Below are 5,295 nucleotides of genomic sequence, written 5' to 3'. Positions count from 1 at the left end.
GGTATATATGACAGCAGAATGTATTTTGATTCATTTTACACAATTGCAACACAACTTTACATTTCTATGGTTGGACATGATGTAGCGTCACACCATATATGCAGTCATACATGTACCTACAGTAATGATGTTCATCTCATTTCACCATATTTCCTGTCCCCATGCACCCTCCCTCCCCTTTTCCCATTCAAAGTTTCTCCATTTTCCCATGCCTCCCCCCTTCCTGTTATGGATCAGTATCACTTATCAGAGAGAACATTCAGCCTTTTTTTTTTTTTTTGCATTGGCTTACTTTGCTTAGCGTGATATTCTCCAACTCATCCATTTATCTGCAAATGCCATCATTTTATTCTCTTTTAATGCTATGTAATATTCCATTGTGTATATATATACTATAGTTTCTTTATCCATTTATCTATTGAAGAGCATATAGGTTGCTTCCACAGTTTAGCTATTGTGAATTGAGCTGCTATGAACATTGATGTGGCTGTGTCACTGTAGTATGCTGTTTTTAAGTCCTTTGGGTATAGACTGAGAAATGGAATAGCTGGGTCAAATGGTGGTTCCATTCCAAGTTTTCTAAGGAGTCTCCATACTGCTTTCCAGATTGGTTAGACCAATTTACAGTCTCACCAGCAATGTATGAGGTAATTAATAGGATGTGCCTTTTTCCCCACATCCTCGCCAACATTTATTGTTTGTATTCTTGATAGCTGCCATTCTGACAGGCATGAGATAAAATCTTGAGTAGTTTTGATTTTCATTTCTCTAATTGCTAAGTTTTATTTTTTAGAGAAACTAGTCTTAAAGGAATTAAGGTTTGTACAATTGTGGTTAAACAAAAACTGTTATTTTAGAGTATTACACTACATTCCAGATTTTAAGTTTTTCTTCAAAAGTTGAACTTGGTTAATAGGAGAACATCAGTGTAATTGTAGTGCTGTTACTGGCTTTTTTTTTTTGTATTCTAAAGTATTCATATACAAGTCTTTAAAATATAAGATTTAAAAAGACATTTTACCAAACTGGTGCTCTCCAAACTTAAGTTCTCTATAACAGTGGTCTCTTACAGACTTACATAAAAATAAAAAAATTAATTGGAAATTTATATATGTCATTTAAAATTTTGTAGTTAGATAATAAAAAATAATCTGCCATAAGTTATAAAATTTTGTGTTACTCTTTACATCAGAATGGAAACTTAAATACATTTTTTAAAAACTATTAGGAGAACCTGGTTTATTTAAAGGTTAATAACATTAGATATAAAGATATTTTGAAACTTTCCCACAAAAAGGGGTTAAAAGCTTTCTTAGCTTGTTAACTAAATCACATAGACTTAAAAATGATATATAAAATTTTATAAAATAACATCTAAAATAGAGACAAAGATCAATTTCAAAAATAAAGCACCTTACCTAAAATTTGTCACCTCACCTGAGTTAAGAGTCTGCCTCTCACCTTATTTCATGTTAGGATAACCACTTAAGTTTATTTAAAGTTAAGTTCAAAAGATAAATTTTGTTATAAAAATTACTGTAGTCTTAAATACATAATACATAGCTAAATAAAGGTTTTAAATTATAAAACTTATTCTTCTTGGTTCATACCTATTGTACAAACTAAATATGTTTTTACTCTTGTTAATTTCATTTTGTATTTTCTTTATCAACTTTATAACTGTTGTCTGTTAATGCCTTACAAAAGTACTACTTTCAATATAATAACCTAGGTTAATGTGAGATAATGCCATCATCTATGGGACAGACAAGATGAAGGCTGACTTACAATACTTATATCAACACCATTTCATAATTTCATTACTCAGCTTGTCATTAAAGACAAAAGTCAAGTCACAACTTGTGGGAGCTAAGCCTTCTTTCGTTGTGTCCCTTTCAGCTCAACAACAGCATTGGCTTGGGCAATCCTCACATGCTTGACAGGTGACTTTTGTTAATTTTCCTGGCCAAGTAAAACATACTCATTAAGTCATTTCTCACTGTTCAGCTGCTTTTGCAGTGCTGGGCCATCATCTACAAATTAAAACTGAGGTTCAGACACCAGCTTCCCAGGGTAGAAAGTTATGGGTTGTTCAAGGTGATAGTCATAATTGGGCTGCTCATACCTATGACCTTGGTTCTGCTTGTTTTGAAGAAACTTTCTCACAATGACCCTTTTGATGATTATACCTATATAATAAATGTGCTGAACTTGTTTTAAGTCACTGTCTCCCTACCAAGGTGTAGTGAACTATTGAGCCCCAGCTTTTTTCTATTTGTGTGTCTGTTGTCTTTTCTTCATCTCCTCATCGACCTGTTTGGTTTCCTGAATTAACAGCCATGCAGGTGGTGGCACTAAGGAGCACTGACAGTATTTCATCAGGCTGCCCCAGAGTCGGCATACCTGTAGCAGGACTGTGTGACTGTGTCACTCAGGATTGAAGGGTGAGCAGAGCATAAATTTTCAGGAGACACCAGCACCCTCTCCCAAGAAAGTGTTTTCTTTCTGAGGCTCAAGACGGGCCTGTACAAAATTGAGGTCTCCCTGCATCTCTAGGGACTTGACTGAGTATTACTTCCCCATTGCTGGGGCCACTCTTTTCTCCATCATCCTGTCTAACTGTTGCTGGAAGTAGGCTATATGAGAAGCAGCAAGCAGCATTTGGAGAGTAGGAGAACTCAAATTTTATTGTACGCCAGTGGGCCCAGAGGAAAACAAACTCCAAATTCTGAGCACCAATCCAAAGCTCCTCATGACATTTATAGGCTATTTGGTGCCATAAAATTTCTATTCTATACCATAGAAGGCTTTGTGGGAGGTTTCTAGCAGGAAGCAGGTTTACAGAAGCAAAAAGTACTATAAGAGAAACGGACTCTTTTCACAGACATCTGATAAATCTGGCCTTGCGTCTGAAGCCTCCCATGGGGCAGTAAGTGGGGGATTACTTTTCAAAGGTGGGGATAGTCAGACTCCAAGAGACAGTTATTTATAATCCAAATGGTAGGGACCTATGTTAATTAGGTTTTCTGAACAAAGGCTGACAGAAGGGGAGGGGAACTAACACTGTGCCCAGGCCATGGTCTTGTAATTTCATTTTACAACTGAGTCTAGTTTTGACATCTTATGACCTCTGTCTTCCTGGCCCTGCTTCTTTTTTTCATGCCCCCTCTTCCTTGTCCTCACTCCTCATCAGCTATCCCTGCATTGGGCTACTCTGGGGTCCTCACCTCGGTTTCTTTGGGATGAGAAAAAGGAAGGTGGGCTATTGTCATAGGCTCCACAGTAAAGTGAACCTGCTCAGGTAGTCAAAGCAGCAAAATGGGCACATGCAGGGAGAGGGTGCCCTTGGAAGTTGATAAAGTGAGAGTTTTTCTGAGGGTCTTCCCAGGACACTGACTGGAGGATTCCCAGAGAGGTGTGTGCAGCCTACAGGAGAGGGGCTTTGTAGCAAATGGTTGAATGAGGCACATGAGAATGGAGATCCTGCTTGAAAAGCCTACAGGCAGGGCACTTGGCAGATGGTAAAAAAAAAAAAAAAAAACAGGGGCCAGGAGCTGGATCATCGTGGGCCAGGACAAAGGGCAGGAGACTGCTGGACAGGGGGCAGACAACATGGAGGGCACAGGAAATAGAGCTGATTGAGCAGATTGCCTAAAAATTGTGGTGCAGGTCGGATCTCGACACCAGATGAGAAAACAAGGGAGCTCAACTTGGACACAGTTTCCAGTGGAGGGCGAAATGGTGCTGTTCACATACTATTTAACCCAGCCCTTGTGACATTTGGCTGGAACAGGTGATGCAAATGGGGCATACAGCCAGTCTGGAACTAAATCCCATTCTGCCAAAAGAAAGCCACCCAAGGCAAAGGACGAGGTCCACTCTTTACTATTCTGGCTGCATTTTCGAGCTCCTGGGAGCATGCACCTGTTCCTTGTATATGTGTGTCGCTCATGGACTACTATGAAGGGACTGATGGAACTGAGCCCATCCAGCATTGTTCCTGCATCTGGGTGCCAGTTCTGAAGGCTTCTCAGTATCCTGTTCCCTGGGTACCTAGTGTCTTTGTTTTGCAAGCACTCAACTCTGAGCACTGAAGAGTGGGTAAGAGGGGGCTCAGATAGAGGCTTTGTGGGGTATGGAGGGGGCTGGAATTGAGTCAGCTGTGCAAGTGGTACTGAACCCAGAGCCAGGACCACTCAAGATCCTGCCAGGCACTTCCAGCCACCTCTCCAGTGCTTGGATGACACCTCACATCCAGAGCAGACTCACTGCAGAGCCAGTGCTGCTGAAGAGAGGAAGCAGTGCCCTGAGCTGCCTGGATGCTGGGAACAGTTTAACCTCTTCCACATCTACAGGCTCCATTCACTTGTTTGAGCACAGTGGAGCCTGACACCCTTCCTGAGGTCAGTGGCGCAGGCCTTGCACCCAGGCTGTGTGACTCCAGAGCTCATGCTCTGCCCCCTGGTGCCTCAGCCTGGTATAGATGCATCCTGTATTAACCACCTGTTTTCCATGTCCTGTCAATAAGGAGCACATTCACTGCCCAGGAGGAGGCCTGCTCAAGTGCAGTCCTAGGCCTACATTGAACCCCAATACCATCAAGAAGATGCAGATCCAATTGTCAGCAGAGCCTCCTCCATCCTTCTTCCAACTGAACCCTGCAGTACAGATGACTTTTCTGTTGAGTTCCCAGGATAAAAAAAAAAACATACAGGTTGTATTCTAGACCCATAGGTGTTCATGTTGAATGACATCCAACAGTTCCTTGTTCCACAAAGTGATAAGAAGCCAGTTAGTGTGGCCTTCATTGAAGAGGTCATGAAAGCCAGTGTATCGAGAGCCGCCCCCTCCCCCTGCGCCGGCAAGGTAGAGGGAACTGTGACCACCCACAGAGCAGGCCCAGCGGCCTGCTAAGGGGCAGAGCTGCCCCCCACCCCCCGCGCCTGCCAGGTAGGCGGAACTGAGACCACCGACAGAAAAGGCCCAGTGGCCCGCGGCGGGACAGAGCTTCCAATCACTCCTGCAAGGTAGGCGGGCCTTCGACCCACCTGAAGAAGAGGAGCAGCGGCCTGCTGAGAGGCAGAGCCGCCCCCTCCCCCTGCGCCGGCAAGGTAGACGGAACTGTGACCACCATCAGAACAGGCCAGACCTGCAACCGACAGACAGAACAGGCCCAGTGGCCTGAGGAAGGGTAGAGCCGTCCCCCCCCCCGCGCCTGCAAGGTAGGCGGACCTGCGACCCACCGGCAGAACAGCCCCAGAGGCCTGCAGAGGGGCAGTGCCGCGGCCTGTGCCT

This window comes from Marmota monax, unplaced genomic scaffold (assembly GCF_021218885.2).
Source record: "Marmota monax isolate L192 unplaced genomic scaffold, Marmota_monax_Labrador192_F-V1.1 WCK01_AAM20220418_F8-fsc00066, whole genome shotgun sequence".
In the NCBI taxonomy this organism is placed as follows: domain Eukaryota; kingdom Metazoa; phylum Chordata; class Mammalia; order Rodentia; family Sciuridae; genus Marmota; species Marmota monax.
The sequence above is the reverse complement of the archived record's forward strand: the minus strand, read 5'-3'. Positions refer to the sequence as shown.